Source organism: Cupressus sempervirens, chromosome 5 (assembly GCF_028749045.1).
Source record: "Cupressus sempervirens isolate cs-2001-9-10 chromosome 5, ASM2874904v1, whole genome shotgun sequence".
NCBI lineage: Eukaryota > Viridiplantae > Streptophyta > Pinopsida > Cupressales > Cupressaceae > Cupressus > Cupressus sempervirens.
The window spans coordinates 938524379-938542641 of record NC_143122.1 but is presented as its reverse complement, the minus strand read 5'-3'; the positions used below and the strand labels follow the sequence as shown (position 1 = coordinate 938542641).

The 18263-nt window shown below is 37.2% G+C and overlaps 1 protein-coding gene across 8 annotated transcripts in view; it reads right to left on the bottom strand.

Annotated features, from left to right (window-relative positions):
* LOC149559044 (uncharacterized) overlaps nucleotides 1–1262 on the bottom strand; it is a 78666-nt gene extending 77404 nt beyond the window's left edge. For 2 of the 8 annotated variants that reach the window (XM_089833001.1, XM_089832997.1), the window contains exons 1-2: nucleotides 1001–1243; nucleotides 149–260 (exon numbers count right to left, since the gene is read on the bottom strand). The gene's annotated coding sequence lies outside the window, so the exon portion shown is untranslated. Of the gene's footprint in view, nucleotides 1–148; nucleotides 266–770; nucleotides 890–1000 lie in introns of all 8 variants that reach the window. The other 6 variants (XM_089832996.1, XM_089832995.1, XM_089832999.1 and 3 more) reach the window with 6 other exon arrangements.
* Between the last annotated feature and the right edge of the window lie 17001 nt (nucleotides 1263–18263).

Genomic DNA, 18263 nt, shown 5'->3' with positions numbered 1-18263 from the left:
AATTAAGGCCATTTTTTGCAAATACTTGGGCAGCAGGAAAAAGTCTTGCTAAAATATTAAACCCATTAATATTCAATGATAAGATCGAGATTCCCAGAAAAATTGAGAACTGAAAAGTCAAAGGAATACATGAGGCATGGCTATATACCTTCGTACAGTGTGGCTGTGGGTAGGACTTCCTAACCAGAAGACTAAACTGGGACCGTAGCCAAGCTTCTCGTCTTCCTTACTGTCTATTCACACAAGCATCAACAGGATTGCTGCACTGAAAAGACGCCGTGAATCAAGGAAATTTTACGGTTTAAAATTTATATGAGAGATTGCGAGCTAGGTAATATAATTAAAGTCTACATAGAATTAGATGATTTATGGTAAAGAGGCTCGGATGCATACAATGCTACAATACAGATGGATCAATACAATTAAGGCTCACTTATAGCCATCAGTCTACCACGAGAGAAATGTAGAAGAATTTTTTACGTATTTCAAACTATAAAGAAGGAAAAAAATAAAAATCCGCGTGCTAAGTGATCAGAACAATGAGTAAAGTGCAAAGATACAGAACAGGAAGAGTTTTTCTTTAATATTAGCATAATTCTTAATGGATATGCCAATTGTATGACCGGACTGGTCTATTTGTCTAATCCACTTAATGAGTTTTGACATACGAAATATGATAACAATTCAAGAAAATGGAACCTCGTTGATGGATGATTCGGATAAGAATTTTGTCAAACAGTTGACATAAGTACCTACTGTTAAAAACATACCTTTAAAAAGGGTTACGAGGTTAAACGAGGAACCTTCGTGCTCTCAAAACAGCTGACTTTTACAAACAACGCCAGATTGACAACACTATAAGCAAATTACAGCTGATGGGTACGCCGATCTGCGAAGAAAAATTTTATATGGATATTTAAAATTGCAAAATTGCAAATTTTGAGATAAACTCTAATAAGTGAGTTGATGTGTATGTGGAAAAAATGGCGGAAAAATGTACCTGAAAGCAGAACGGATAAGGGCACGGTCGCTTCTGAGGAGCGGAGGCTTATCAGACGGTGGCACGTACAAACGCTCGTTTGTATGTTTGTTTATTTCTGTGCGCGTCCAATCCAGTCGACTGAGAGAAGAAAAAAATATCTTCGCAAATCGCCATTGACAATGCCGAAGTAAGAAAGGGAGGATGAGTATCGAGCGCTTAGTAAGAATAGCTCGTGGGGTTAAATTGCTGCCGTTTTAGTGAGTGTTCTTTGTATTTCTTTAACTAGTGATAGATAACTTCATTTCGAGATAAGTTCCATTTTCAGATGAGTGGGCTAAAGTTTTCATGTTCACATAAGTTCCATACAATCTCTTGTAATAGTTTTCATTTCATGGTATAATTAAGAATGTTTTTCAATATATATATAAACATGAAAACTTTAGCTCTTTTATCTGAAAATGTATATATATATACATACACACACACTTAATTAACATACTATGTCGGGGGACGAGCCCACTCCTCCCAAAAGCCCTAACTCCCAGACCTTCAGGAAGTGGATCCGGCCCGCCTAACCCCACGACTATATAACTAAAGATACCCCACCACTCCCACTATAGAAGATAGGCCCAGCCCCTATCTATATAGTTGGCCCTAACTCCCAGACCTCCTAGAAGCGGATCCAGAAGATCAATGGATTCACTCGGGATCGGCCCCCCTGCAAACGTGTAACAGTTGCCCCAACTACAACTATTATGACGGGCAAAGGGTACCTTTATATATATATAGTATGTTAATTAAGTTCCATTTTCAAATAAGAGGGCTAAAGTTTTCATGTTCACATAAGTTCCATACAATTTCTTGTAATAGATTTCATTTCATGGTATAATTAAGAATGTCTCTCTCTCTCTCTCTCTCTCTCTCTCTCTCTCTCTCTCTCTCTCTCTCTCTCTCTCTCTTTATATATATAGAAAAACATTCTTAATTAGCAATAAAATTAAGTGTATATTGATTAGAGTATGTTAGCATTTTAATTTTTTAAGATTACGAGAGGTGTAATGTTATATGATAGCAAAATATGGTGACTAATTTATAGGAGAGAATCGAAGGGAAATAAGAACATTTCATAAAGCTATTTGAGATTAGTATGTACATCCTGTAACAGAGACCTGAACTACTTATTTGAGGAGGATTAAGTAAAGAGATCAACGGCTTTGATTATCAAAATTCAGCGACACAAAGACAAGTTAAGCAAAAGCCTATAGCTAGATTTGATTCTCTCCTTCCTGGTGGGTTTCTTGTGTAGGTCCCATAGGCTACTCTAGCCTCGTGGACGTTATTAAAATCTTTCATTCATTCATTCAATGATTTCTTCAATGGCTTCTAATAAGCAAATTCAAGTACATACTACTATGTCATAAAAGTGGAAAAATTCATATTTGATTTCTACAATTAAAACTTTGAAGGAAAGTGATTGCAAATTACAAATCTAACAAATTTTAGTAGCATTACAACATACAAATTTAATATATTAGAATCATAAAATTAAAAGAATGGCAAATGATAGAAAACATAGATATATATGGGGATAACCTTTCCAGGTAAAAAACTTCACACTCCAAGACATCAAGCTAATGTATTATTCAACTAGTAGTTGCACCATAGGAGGTGTAAGGGAATAGCCGATAGGCAATTTTGTACATGTTTTAATTTAACTACCTATATGCCCAAGTATGTAAAATTGAACATATTATTTAGGTAATTCCTACTGCATGCATCATTTTCCCCAATCAAAGAGCTTTCTTGGCTAATGTAGTCATGGCATGAAAAATAGAGTTTCTCAATAGATAAGTTACTTTGCCACAAATTCTTGGCATGGTAGATGGACCCAATAACTCAAGAAACAAGAAAATGAAAGGTATCTCAACCTGTCCAACTAGTGAAAATTCAAGGGAAAACTACCATGCACTATCTTACTTCTCAAATTTATAGAGAGCATCAAGTCCATTCTCCTTCATTGTGACATTGAAGGATGCCTCTAAGAAAAAGCATTCTTGTCTCCCTTTCCATTTGTCATGGTTGTATTGAGGCAAGAGTGATTTTCCTTTTAAATCTTCAACACTCTTTGTTACAAGCTAGGATTGTCGTTGCACCAAAAGATTGACCTATCAATGCCTAATAAAACCATTAGACTTATAGAACACGAAAGGCAGTTAAGCCATGTCACAAATCTTGAAGGGGAACATTGGTGATTAGTCCAACAATCCCCCCTCACCATCTCTCCAAACCTAACCCAGGGCCAAGAAACAAAAAAATCTTTTAATGAGGTCATCCAAGTTTTCCTTGAACATGAAGCCAGCATGCCCTTGCCAACTCATAATTGAGTAATAAATGGTCCACATATTCTTCATCTTACACATAACACATCTGGAAGGCCCTTGAAAACCTAGCTTTTTTCCTCCTTTTCCCTATCAAGATTCTCCCTTGAACAACAAGCCATGCAAAAGAACTATTAGCCATTTTTGCCACCCCCCTGTTTTCCAAATATTGCCAATCTCATGAAAACCAAGGTGGTGTCCATGCCTACATCCTTGAATTATTCATAATTGTCATTCAAGCATGATAGGGATACGTGAAAACCTTATTCCTTTCTTTTGTATCCCTAAGTTTTAAAATTCCTCATATTGCATGTTATGTTCTTATGAATATTTCAAGTCACGACGATGCGACTACCTTCCATCACTTTGTCACTCTGGTTTATGCCTTAACCATAAGATGGGTTGCGAAGGTGCAATGCAGTCAGGTTCACGGTTGGTGCAACTTCGTAGCAGTTAAATACTAACATCCACTTTCAAGTCACAAAGGTCAAAAGGCATCTGTAGTCATCTTTCCTTTGTCGTCAAATCTCAGCAAATCGATGGTTTGCATTTCCTCAGCTTTCAAAGATGTATGATTTTTAGTCGAAGCAAGAAAGTGAGCATTTGACACGTGGATGTGTGGGACTAGATTTAGTTTGTGGGCCACAAAAGGGAACTATCAGAGCAAGTGATAGATTGGTGTGTTCCAGTTGATTGAAGGTGTTGACTATAAACAAGGTGGATGTTAAGTTGGAGCAGTAGACCTAAGTTCTTCAGGTGAACGCAATAATAGCTAGGATCATTGATCAAATGAGGATTGGTGATAGTCACTTTCCTAAATTCTGAAGATGCATAGAGTTTAAGCAAAGTGAGGAAGCAAGGTGATGATGTGTGTCATGGTGAGACCAGGTGTATGAAGGATTCCTTTTTGCATTGTCACAAGGGTCATTTTCAAAGGAATTGTTGGTTATAAATGCATCTCAGCTTCAATCAATATCACTCCTTTGAAATGTGCTATAGGCTACAAGTTGCAAAGTTTCAAAAGTCAACAGCTTAGTCAGAATTTAGTGCTTCACATCATTGCAAGTTATTAAGGCTAACCTAGGGTTAAGGTGGCAAAGTAGCAAATCCCTTTGGTTGTGGCTTCACAAGGTTAAAAGTTTGGTTAGGAGTTAGGGTTATAGTGGAATGACCAACAGTCAAGCTGACAATCATCGCAACATCGCAGGTTAAATCATAAACAAAGGGTTCAGGTCACAAGGTTGTGAACATGAATGTTGAAGTAGTTAATGACTAGTCATAACATCATAGGGTTTCCTCTACAATCAGGAATTTTGGTTGCAACATTGTGAGGGTCAAAGGCATTAACATTTATAATCTCAACTGTCAAATCTTATTAGATCAACGACTGGCATTTTCCCACTTTCTGAAGTTGCAAAAAGTTTAGCCAATGTGGGAATACGAGCAATGGACACATGTCCCAATGGACCCCATTTTATGAATGTCTCTTGTCGCACCATCACATGCAGTTCAAGTTAACCTGAGGTTTAAGCTGTGAAGTGGCAATTTCCTTTGTCACAGTCTCGCAAGGTTAAAGGTTGAGTTAAAGGTTTTAAGTCCCGAAGCTATGATATGAGCATGAAATAGTTAAATTAGTTGTTGGTGCAACATCGCACGTTCCAGACATGTTTTGTATTTGACGGTTCTAATGGGTGATACGGTTAAATATAGAGGTATCGCAACATCGCATGATTAAGGAAGAGTTAGGTCCTAACTATTGCAAAGGTGCAAAGTGGTCAATTCTATGATGTCTACAAGGACACAATGGCTAGAGGGATAAAGTGATAATGAGTTGTGAGGCAGCGAATAGATAGAAAATGTGGTTGTCATAGTTTCACAGAGTCAGGCAGTTAATGAGGGAAATGGTTGCAAAGCCTATTGCCAAGTTTTAAGTCTTCCCCTTTTTAGCTTGAGGCCATTGGTTAAAGTGAGTAAGAGGTGTCTAAGTCTATTTTAGGTTACTTACTTCTCATCTTTCCCTAAGCACTCTAATGTTTTCATTTTCCAAGCAATACATTTACTTAATCTTCATATGTGGGTTTCCTATTTTTCTAGTGCGCACAGGGATTAGTTGATTTAGGTATGGTTTGGGTGTGATATTGCATCCTCCTAATGAGAAGTAAGTGTTTTGAATTTCATTCTTTGCTATCTTGCCCTAATATTTCATATCTTGCAGATTTTGAGCTGTCGAGTTGATTTCCCCTCAAGCGAACTATACCAAATGTGAATCTGAAGGTTGCAGCCATGGAAAGTGATTAAAAGGGTTATGAATGTGTTTTTTCCAATACGTGAGGACTTACAAGGTTATGGATAGAGACCAAGGTGATTCTCATTCAAATCTGTGGAAATAAGATCAAATATTGCTTTGGAATACATATTTATGGTTTGTTGTTGCATATTCATGGAAATGCGGTCATTTTATTCTATTTCTAAAGCCTCGTGAACTTGAGCCGAATCTCAGTTCATATGATCAATTAATGTCATCATAGTGTTGAAAAAACTACTTGGAGGCTCATAATAAGTGAGGCATGCTCAAGATCTGATTTCAGGGCCATCAAGTTGAAGTTAAAGGTCAAATGTTGTTGGTTGTGCCTTAGTCTGGAAAATGTTACTGAGAGAGGAGTTTTCGACCCAAAGTTAACAAAATGGGCTTCTTTTGTAGAGGTTTTGAGAATTCAAAGTCAAGTTACCCAAAATTTAAATATTCTTTGGATGCCCAAAAGATACTTCCAAAGAAGTAAGTGTTGAACATGCAAACCTGTTACGAAGGAAAAGCAGTGTTAAATGCCTTAGGTAGAAATTGAAAGATCAGAGTGCGCAAGCTAGCAAAAGGATTACTACTTGGGCTATGATTTCCAATAAAAGGAAAACAACTTTACAAAAAAGCTAAGTGTTTCTTTCTCTGTTGCATATGCTAATATTGTTAAAGACATCTTCATTTTGAATTCTAAAGCAAAGTGAGGCACTTCCCATAAAGCCAAGTGTTTGTGGTGTTTAATGACTTTATTCATATCACTTTACTTTAACTAAAGTAAGATTGTTTTCGGGAACTTAATATTTTAAGTGCAAATAAATGAAAAGTTTAAATAGTAGTTACTCATGGAATTAAATGTAAATATGACCATTATAATCATTGGTTGAACTTAACTTCATTCATGTGGAACCAACTTTCTAATTCCTTAAGGCTATTTCATCAGATTTGCAAGCAATTAGTTTCTACAAGTTTATTTAATGGCTATTTATCAAAAATTGCATCTTGTGCAATCTTAGTGAATGAAAAATCAGAGTTGTTGGTTACAAAAGATTAATTGGCTTGGAAAGTGAGTTAAAAGATTTTACAGATACATCCTTCAAGTTATATGACTTGGGTGATCTGTATAGGAGGCTAAATTCCCAACCCATTCACCCAATCACTCTAAAACTCAAAGAGAGTGGATTGGTAGAGGCAGTCGAATTCCCAATGGCAGTTCATGCACTTGAGTTAGTAAAGGAGTGCATAGAGAGATACAATCCAAGAACAATGCAGATTCTGTTTCTAGATCAATCCATTCTCTTGTCAATTAATAAGGTATTGATGTAGTCAACATTTGGAATCCCTGCACAAGAGCAGTATTGTGACATTGATTTTAGGTCCTCTGCATCCATGTTTAATGAGAAAAGGACCCTTAGACGGGAGGACATGCAGAGGACTATGTTCTAGACTACCTGGTTGAAGAAGAGAAAAATATTGAAAACTTTGTTTGGCACAAACCTAAAGTGAGAGATCATGGATATCCTTACACTCCTCCTCAAATTGAAGGGAAGAGAGGAGATTTTGGAGTTCATCAAGCATCACTTTTTCCTAGTGCAAGAAATATGTGCTAAGGACATGAAGATCGATGGGACACACATCATTTGTCATAAGCTTGCTTCCTGGTTGAATTCTACCAAAGGACAAGCAGTTTTGTCTGTCCTCCTATTTTATTTATACTTTGGCAACACACCATTTGTGGTCTAGTCTCCCAAGTATCCCAAAATATGATGTGCTTACCAAGGTCTATGAGTTTTATCTGCATCTACAACTGTAGAGGAGCTATGAGGAGTATGTGGTTGTCAATGATGCCTTTATGATGAGATTGTGTCAGGAGTTGCAAGGTCGCCCTAAGAGGAGATTCTCTCATGAGGCAATTTTGGTTATAAGCTATTTTGGATGCTCATTCCAATTTTTGAGCTTCTCCTATTTGTGAATAGAAGCCTATGATGGATTTCCCAAAAGATTTCCCAGATATCCAGAGGACAAGGTAGTTTTAGTCAAGCTATGTCGACAAATTCTGGAGGTGAACACCCTATATTCCAATGTTAAGAAAATTTTCGAGTTTCCATTCCCTATTGTGGTAGGCTTGTATTCATGTGCCTCCAGATTAGATGCCCAGAACCTGGTAAAGAGTTTTGAAGGTAAGATCAAGTTGTTAGACTACGAGGTACTCAGGCCTCAATATGATCCAGTAAATTTTGTAAGGGATCATTTGAAGTTGGGGTATGCCTATAGGCATGTCCCGAGTATCGAAGATTTTTGGTCTTGGTGTCTTAATGAGTACCAAACTCAGGAGAGATTTTGGTCAAGGTCAATTATTGATGAAATAAAATTGTACAACAATTATGTTGATGTCTTTGATCTTGTAGATGATGGAGCCCACATGCACCCTACGTCTTATGAGAAGATCAAGAACACACCAATTCTATCTACTCCACCTATTGAGCCAATCATTGATATGATGGAGGTTCTTATGCAAGGGATAATTAAAAGAATAGACAAATGGGTGGAGTGGACCTGGGCGAGGAGGAAAAGGACTAGAGCTACCAGTTCAACAAATGGAATATCAATAGGAGTTTCCCAGTAAGTTGTACCTACGACCATGATAGCCACTACAACAACATCTTTTAGGCCATCAAAATCCATTGGCTAAGGAGGAGTCTAGCCTCAACTAAAGAATGTTCTACTTACTCCCACCTACGGATCTGGCCCTCTTCCAAACATTGGACATTGGGAAGACGGGAGAGAAGGAGGATGACAAGGATAAGGGGAAGGAACAAGAGAAATCAATGGCTAAGCCATCTTCCCCTGTTCAAGTCATCAATTTGGATGGCAATACAAATCCCATGGCTGGCCAAGAATAGGAAGCATCTCAATAAGGAGATACATTAGCCCTTTTAGTAACCAAGGTAGTTTCCTTCCCTATTGCTTCCTAGAGCAAGCCAACTCTATTGATTCTGAGGAAGCTATTTGATCCATTTGCACTACAATCTACTATCAATTTGCTCTTTATAGAGTCTTGGCTTAAAGAGACCATTGATAGAAATAAGAGAAAATATGAGGATGTAGCCCGATCAAAAGACTTGATCACACAAGTCACCTTCTCTCAACCATCAAAGAAGACTAAGAAGCAGAAGACAATTGATGCATTGTCTACAAATTTGACAACTGGCCATATGCTAGTTGAGATTGCAGAGCCTTAGAAAGAGGGAATATTTCACAAGCTCTCACAAGATGAATTCCAAATCAAAACATTGGATTTTGGCATTTCCAGTTCATGACTCCATGGTGAACATGTGGAAGTCAACCAATGAAAAGATTGAGGACAAGTTGGAGGAGCTAAGAGTAGAGAAGGAGATATTGAAAGCCTCTAATAAAGAGATGGTAGAGTACATAAATTTTGCACTTGGGAGTACTTATTCTAATCAATTCGACCCAAATGCGCAAGAAAACAAGAACTTACTACTCAAGCTGCAATAAGAGAGACAATCTAGGCAAGTAGGTCAAGCATGGGTAGATCAAATAAAGGCCTAGGGTCCCCCAATAGTTGAGAATCTAAGGAGCTTGGTATTAGATGCTCATAAAATCAAAGAGGCTACCTTAGATCACTAAACAACTATATAGAAGGCAACAGACAAGTTGATAGAGCAATTGGGCCTTTTGTGGAAAGTGATAGATATGAAGACCAATGTGGCCATTACTCATGAGATTCTAAAGACTAGCCAAGAGTGATTGTTCCACTAGAAGAAATATTTGGAGTTGGTCATAGAAAACTCTATGAGATCTATGAGTGAACTCAAGGATGTGCATGACCTTGTGCAAAAGATCATTGACAAGTTGTTTTAATAGTTGAAGATCTTGCATACAGAGTCCTTTGTGTCTATTAATGGCAAGCTAGTGGACATTAAAAGAATGAAGTCCAAATTCTTAGCATTTTTTGACAAAGTCGTTGACCCTCTTAGCTTCCAAGTGGCCAAGATCTAGGAACTATTAACAACTGATGTTGTCATAAAGAGGGAAGTGGAGAAGTTCCAATCGTGGGTGACCAAAATTGATGAACTTACAGAAATGCATGATTATTGGATGATTAGAGCCCACAATATCCTTATTCTAGGTGTTGAAGAGTTGGATAAAGTAATCAAAGCTATGAAACCATATAGGGCTAAATTAGTTACTTCCAAGAAGACATGATGATTCAGATGTTTCTCCAAACATCTATCATTCTTCCCCTCTTCCTTCTTTTGTCATCATTCTTGGCATTTTTCTAAATCTCTGTAATGGACAATGATTCGAGCTTGTCCTATTTTTAGATTATTTTGTTTAGAGATGCTCTGTTGAGCAATCATCCAATGTGCTAGCCATTTTGAGATGGCCTATAAATGTAACCTTATATGATGTAAATAAGATCGACAAAACTTACTTTGGGTAAACCCCTATAGTTGGGACTATTGTGTGAGACTTTGAGTTTATTTTAAGTTTTGTGGAGTTCATGGAATGAATGTGTTACTGCTAAAACTTGAAAGAATGTGAATGAACTTGGCTTTATTTCCTTCCTTAAATAGATTGTATGCTTTACTCTCTTCAGCATGGGTATGTCTTTTGTTCGTCGTAGTCTGTGTGTTTAGTTTAAATTACCTATACAAGGGAGTTGGAAATTCATGTGGGAGAAGTTGAGGAATAGACAATCTGGGTATTGTCAAAACATTGGCTAACTTTGTAATTTGAGAATTGCTTATTTCAGTTTCCTTCCTTTCTTCTTGTTGTCATAGTTAGTCTTGCATGTTTTCATTTGTTTGCATTGCTACTTTGAGTAGATTGCATATTGTGAGATACTTCCCCTCCTTTGCCTAAGTTGTTTAAAGTGTTGAGAAACTTGGTTTCTTCCTCTTCTACCCTTTGGTTAAGAGCATACCCCAAAAATCAAAAAGATAAATTCATTTCATATCTTGCACTCATAAGGGAGTTGTACCTTTCAATTTACGGGTCTTTGATAGATTACTACGTTAACCCATCCTATTGTTAATTGTCTGTGTTTTCCATATGCCATTGGGCAAGTAAAGAGTCAAGGTATAAACCAATATATCAAAGAAGAAAAATTATTAACTAACAAAGCCACGAGGGTCACAACATCACAGGTCAACTTAATGAAATAACAAGATGATTTGGTGATATGCTTCAATGATATAAGGCAAAGTGACGAGGTTGACTATTCAAATGATGACACAACTGACTTGGCATGGTCACAAACACAGAATTGAGCAACTCTTTAATGGAAAACAAGTCCTTGATCACTTGCAACTACTATTTTCAGTGTTCTCCATGCCTGATGAATGTAGATTCCCTCCTACCACCGCCATGGTTGTCCATCTATCGAATTAGAGCAGTTATGGCTGTCATTTTTGTCTCTTCAAGGCTCGAGTTGCACGTAAAGATCAAATTTCCTGCATATGCACATGCACCTAACCAAATCTTTCCCAAATCTACAGTGATTTCTCTCTACAACTTAAAGGCAGTAGTTGATTTTTGGCTTTCGGTAGAAGTTTTCTCAGTTATGCTTGAGCTATAAAAGCAATTTTTGTAACCCTTCCAAGGGTCAGCCTTTTCTTTGATTCTATAGCAGTTGTATTAAATGTTATGCTACTATAAGTTCCTTTTGCCCATGAATAATGTAATTATCTATTGTACCTTATTCTCCATTAATATATTGTGCAATATCTTCTTTCCTTATGTTGGTGTATTGCCTCCATTCTTCAACCATATGATTGTATCTACTTGGCCTTTGAATGATATAGAGTGAAGTTCCTTCCTTATAACATTTTATTAGTCTCTGATCTTCATGTGGTGTTGAGTTAACCAAGGATTAAATTTGTGTATTTTGAGATTATATTGATGAACGATGCATTTCTAGGCAGAGATAAGATTGAACATACTATTTTGGTGTATCATTCCCTCTAGATCAGATTAGGTAGTTTGATTTTCATGTGTGTTCTTCTCCCTTTTCCTCTCAAGAAGTAGTTAGGCGCCCCTTGATAGTAAGCAATCCAACCTTCTTTTAAGACTCAATCTCATTGTTCAAGTCCCACAACTTAGAGATTTTTTCCATGTTTCACAAGGTTGCCTTCAGGTCAAACTTCAGGCAAGGGTGTAGACTTTTGTGACAATAATTTTTGGCGCACTCGGTGGGACGTATATTGAAGCACTTTTAAGTATATTGGTTCACTAGTGTCAAAGAAGAAGAAATTAAAATTAATATTAAGGAGATAGTGTTGCTCTTAGCATTCCAAGCCTTCAAGAGGCTCACATTCAAGCACTTGGCAATTCTACCTCTACATCTTGGTTTTAGACCAAAATTGTTGTGATTCAATCCCAAAGCTCAAACAAGGACATCTTCTAGAGGTACTTTTCAATATACTGAGCTTTTATGTTCAAATCCTAAAAGAAAAAGAAGTAGACTCTCTCTGTCACCAGTTAGGAGTTGAGAAGTAACACATACACCTACTAGATCTCTCTCTACTCCTCATGTTGATAGATCACAACCTAGGGCACCATCTTTTCATCTAAATAGATTATTGTTCCATATAGCCCTCCCTATGACTTGTTTTTTTGCTACCTTTAATGGTGGTAGTCCTCTCATCTTAGCCCAAAGACATGATATCCTAATATCCACTCTTAAAAGTATACCAAGTTTTACTGGTGAAACTTCCATTTCTCCTACAAAACATGTTCAAGAAATTTCAAATGTTTGTAATATACATGGTATTATAGAGGATGAGGTTGTTGTTAGACTTTTAGCCTCATCATTAATGGGAAAAGCTTTATAGTGATATAGGGGATTACCACATAATTCTATCACTAATTGGGATGAGTTAGGAGGAAGGCTTTGTAAATATTTTGAGGACAAAAGTGATCACCTATCGCTTTTAGAGAAGCTAACTACCATTAAGAGAGCACCCCATGAGTATATGAAAAACTTTAACCATAGATTTGAAAAGACATGGGATAGAATACCTACTACAGTGAAGCCTACTCCTGGTAATGTCTTCTTGCATTACCTTAGGGCTTTCAATAGTGATATTGCTACCATAGTGCAAACCATGGGAGGGGATACCTTCCCTGCTACATATGAAATTACCATAAAAGAGGAAAGTATCTTAATTCAAGGAGGAAAGTGAGCTCCAAGTCCTCTAATGCCATTCTTCCTAGATATGCCTACTCATCAACCTATAATAGCCACTATTCCTACCGCATCCACAAGTCAACCTCTTGCTATAGCCCCAATAACCTCTACATCTTCTAGTGGGATAGATAAACCCAAGGCCATGATGCAAATGATTATGCAAAATATGGACAAGAAGCTACAAGATCAAAGTTCTAATCTATAAAAGAAAATACAAGACAAATTCTCAGTGATGCAAAAGATGAGCAATAAGTTGATGACTTTGGAAAGGCAACAAGCTCAAAATGCTAGGCCTCTCCCGCCTCATTTTCAAACCACCGCATATAATAGGTTACCAAATCAAGGTTATGTTCCACACAACCAAAATAGGCTCATGGGTAATTCAGCCCCTACAAGCACAAATCCAAACAAGGCATTAGTCCCTCAAAACAACCTTGCTCATGAGCAGGATTTTTGTCCTTCTTACAATGACTCTTATGAGTATTGTATGTATTATAAGGAAGAATCATCCCAAGCACTAACCACACAAGATTAAGTAGCAGGAAAGCAATGTAATGCCAACCAATCTACTAATGTTTCCCATCTACAGTAGCAAGGTGATTGTTCTTTTATGAACCATTAGCCAGAGGAACATTGTCATGCCAACTATGATGATATAACTCATAATACCAGAAGAAAAAGGAGATTTGTTGAGGATGCTACACATCCTCCACCAAATTAGGCTTCAACTTCAAGTGTTTCTCCTCAAGCTCCAATTACAAGTGCACACCCAAATGTTGCTCCCTACTAGAAGAAAAACATAAGCAATAAGAGATTTGTTTAACCTTAGGCTGCTCAAGTTCAGTCATCAATTCCTATAGTCCCTAGGGCTCTAGTTAAGGTAGTTGGCACTCCTCTCAATGTAGTAGATCATATGAAAAAGACTACTATTAATATCTCCTTGTGGGATGTTGTCACTATGCCACCACAGAAGAAACTACTACAACAAGAGTTAGAGAGCATGGGGGTGGAAGATCAATCAGCCACCTTAGATAATGCAACAAGTCTGGTGCAACCAACAAAAGAAGAAGACCCAAGTAAGAAATGTAGGCCTCCTCCTTTTATGTCTCTTTGATTATAGGGGAAAAACTAGCTCATAAATGCATGATTGATTCATGAGCTAGTAGTTATGTGATGCTTAAATGTATAGCTAACCTCCTTGATATTAAGTATGAGCCAACAGTCAGGGATGTTCTTTAGTTAGATATTACCTCTGTTAAAACTATGGGATCCTAAAAAATGTGGAAATGGCATTGCATGCATGCCCTAGTTGTACTATCATTCAAGACATATTAGTAGCTGAGGTTGAGCCATACTTTGTCATCTATATTTCTAGAGACTTCACTGCACAAATAAGTGGTCATATTGTAGAAAATTGGTCCTATATGTTGTTTAGGACAATATATGGGACACGAGCTTCTTTAAAGGCAAAACCTCTGGCCCTTAATCACATAGAGACTTGAATACCTAGTCTTATGAAAATTAATTGTATAATTCATGAGATAGATGATGATGGCATGACCCATGAACCAACCACTTCTTTGGCAGAGGTGCCTGATTATCTTTTAGATGAATGGGCCACTAAATTTCAGTTTGGTCTAGCATAAGAAGGTCTAGAGGCAAGCCTTGGCACATATTGTATATTGGAGAAAGGTACTCCTATTCCTAGTCTCATGAAAGAAAAAGAGGACATTGATTGAGTATGGAGCATATTCTTTGATGGCTCAAGAAACAAGAACAACTCAAGGGTTGGTGTGATGCTTGTCTCTCCTAATTTGGAGACATTTTACTTTTCTTATAGAATCTAGTTTAGTTGCACTAACAACATAGCAGAATATGAAGCATTGATTTAAGGCCTCCAACTTGCACAAAAGAGGGGAATCAAAGCTTTAAAGTCTTTGGAGATAGTGAACTGGTTGTTAATTAGGTAAGGAATCAGAACATCACAAAAAATAATTTTCTTAAATCATACAAGCACAGAGTTAATTTGCTTGAGGGTTTCCAAGCATTCAATATCCAAAGTGTCCTAGAAGAGAGAACAAACATGTTGATAGACTTGTAGCAGTAGGTGCTCATTATGATGTACCAAAGCATGTTGAAGACAAAAAAGAGAAACACATAAGATTGGTTGTAAGATCTGTAGTCCTAGATAATCATACCAATTGGTAGGTGTTTGACTCTTATGTGTAGATAGTCAACTTTTTGCAAAGTGAGGCAAAATTCTCTAATAAGAATCAACCCATGCTACAAAGCCAGTATGGTGATCAGATCATGAACCTTAGCCCCAAAAAGTTTCCTAAAGGTTTGATCACCTTACAAAGTGTCTTCAATCCTAATGATCAAGCAAGGAGCAAAAATTTGAACCTAGCTACAAATAAAGAGGATCACATACTAGTTGCAATCATTGATGGAAAGGTTCTCAATTTGGGAAAGGTATGCTTTGAAGTTGAACAAGAAAAATTTGTTCATTTATGTCAAGAGTTCAATGATGTATTTGCATGGACATATGATGATTTAAAGGGTTTTGACCCAAGTTTGTTTCAACATACCATAGATTTAAATAATGATGCAAAGCTTGTTAGACAAAAGCAGAGACCAATCAATCCTAAGATTGAAACTATGATGAGAAAAGAGTTATCCAAGCTTATAGAGGCCAATATTATTTTTCATGTTAAGCATTCCTCTTGGGTAGCCAACCTTTTTCTTATTAGGAAGAAGAATGGAGAAATCAGATCGTGTGTAGATTTTAGAGATCTAAATAGGGCCTCTCTCAAAGATCGCTATCCTCTCTTTTCCATGGAGAAAATCTTATCCAAGGTCAGTAGCTCTGAAAGATTTTCCTTCCTAGATGGATTTTCAAGTTACAACCAAGTGTTAGTCCAGGATTTTGATTGATACAAAAAAATATTCACTACTAAATGGGGCAATTATGCCTATAGAAAGATGCCTTTTGGACTAACCAATGCAGGTGCTACCTTACAAAAAGAAATCGAGATGGCTTTCAAGAGCATGATTGAGAAATTTGTGCTAGTCTATCTTGGTGACATAACAATCTACTCAAAGAATGTGGCAAACCACTTTGGTCATCTGAGGCAAGTGTTCATCAAATGTAGGGAATACAGTGTGTCCTTGAATCTAAGAAAGTGTGTGTTTGCCACTAGTCAGGGAAAGTTGCTAGGCCATATCATCTCTGAGGATGGTTTAACCATTGATCCAAAAAGAACAAAGGCAATCCTTGCTCTCCCACTTCCTAGTCATAAGAAAGGGCTACAAAGATTCCTTGGTAGAATCAACTTTGTAAGAAGGTTTATTCCTAATCTTGCTACCATGGTCAAGCCTCTTACAACCATGCTGAAGAAGAATATGATTTTCACTCTAACAAAGGAAGGGAGAGCCAGTTTTGAAGAAATAAAATTAGCAATAGCATCAGCTCCTACCCTTATCAATCCCAATTTTGATAAGGATTTCACTCTCTATATCCTTGGGGGCGAGTCTAGCATATTAACTATCTTGACACAGTTGAATGAAGTAGATGAAGAACAATCTATAGCCTTTTTTTAGTGAAGGGCTAAAGGATTATGAAGATAAATGTAGTTATGTGGAAAAGCAAGTTCTTGCTTTCATAAGAGCCTTAAAGAAATTCAGACATCTGTTATCACATAACAAGGTCCAACTCCTAGTCCCACATGCAAGTGTGAAGGAGTTCCTCTTGAACAAAAATATCAATGAGAAAGGAGCTAGATGGATCACCAAAGTCATGGAATATAATGTTGAAATCAAGATTACAAAGCTTGTGAGAAGCAAGGGACTATGTGAGAAGATGATTTAATCCCAGGAGATGATTGAGGAGGTTGCACTGGTATTGATAAATGAACAAATAGTAGGGGATGAAAATATGAATAGTTGGATTAATGGCATTACAACCTTCCTATTGGGAAGAGGATATCCACAAGTATTAGACAAAGCTAAAAGAAGGCAATTCATATTGTAGTCTATTCCTTTTGTCTTAGTGGATGGGATTCTTTTCAAAAGAGATCTCAATGGGGTCTTGTTGAGATGCATTAATCTTGATCAAATAGATAGAATGATTAAAGAGTTTCATGATAGTCCTGTGGCTACTTCTCAGCTAGAACAACAACCATGAAAATAATGAGATTTGGTTACTATTGGCCAACTTTGTTCCATTACTATTATAAAAATGTGAGGAAATGTTGGAAGTGTGCTTTCTTCTTAGGTAAACAAAGGTTAGGAGCTCTTCCCCTTCATCCTATTCAAGTTAATCAACCATTTGCCTAGTGGGGGCTGGACTTTATTGGTCCAATCAATCCACCTTCTAGCTCTGGTCACAAGTGGATCCTAGCTGAAATAGATTACTTTACAAGGTGGATAGAAATAGTAGCTTTGAAGGATTCCACATAGACTTCAATAGTGGAATTCCTTGATGGAATTGTTACCAGGTTTGGGGTCCCTTCAACAATAATATAAGATAATGACAAATCATTTGTTGGGACTCAACTTTTCTCCTGGGCAGTTGACCATGGTATCTATTTGAGCACTTTCCCAAATTACTATCCCTAAGGGAATGGCTTGGTTGAGTCCTCTAACAAGAACCTAATCAGGATTATCAAGAGGACAATTAAGAACAATAAGGGGTGTTAGCATTCAAAGCTAAGAACAATTCTTTGGGATAATAGGATTAAACCTAAGAGAGCAATTGGGAACTCACCTTCATGCTAGTATATGGAAGGGAAGAAGGCTTCTTATCTCATTGGATTTCCCCTCTCTTAAATTAGCTCATCAATTAGAGCTAATTGAAGATAATACCATGACAGTCAAGATGGCATAATTGATTGAACTAGAAGAAAAGAGATAGCAGGCTATGTAGACACTTGAGACACATCACCAATAGGTCAAAAGGAATCTTGACAAAAAGGCTAAAGCTAGAGTTTTCAAGGAGGGAGACCTTATTCTAGAGTGGGATGTCGATAGAACTAAGCCAAGCAAACACTCCAAGTTTGATGCTATGTGGAGTGGTTTGCATGTTATCACCAATTGTAAGAAGGCCAATGCTTTTAAGTTATCCAAGCCTGATGGTGATATTTTGCCAATTCCAATCAATGGAATTTACCTTAAACCTTGCTCTAGATAAGGTTAAAGGTTTTTTGTACATAATAGAGTAGTTTCTTATTTTCAATAAGTGCACGAGCACAAGCTTTTCTCTGTAAGGGGGCAAGTTTTGAAATTTTTGATGTTGCAAAGGTTGTAATTTTTTGGTTATTTGCAGAGCATGTCTCATTTTTCATGAGTCCATATCCTAATGGATTGCTTAGGGCCACTGGTCCATGCTTAGTAGGC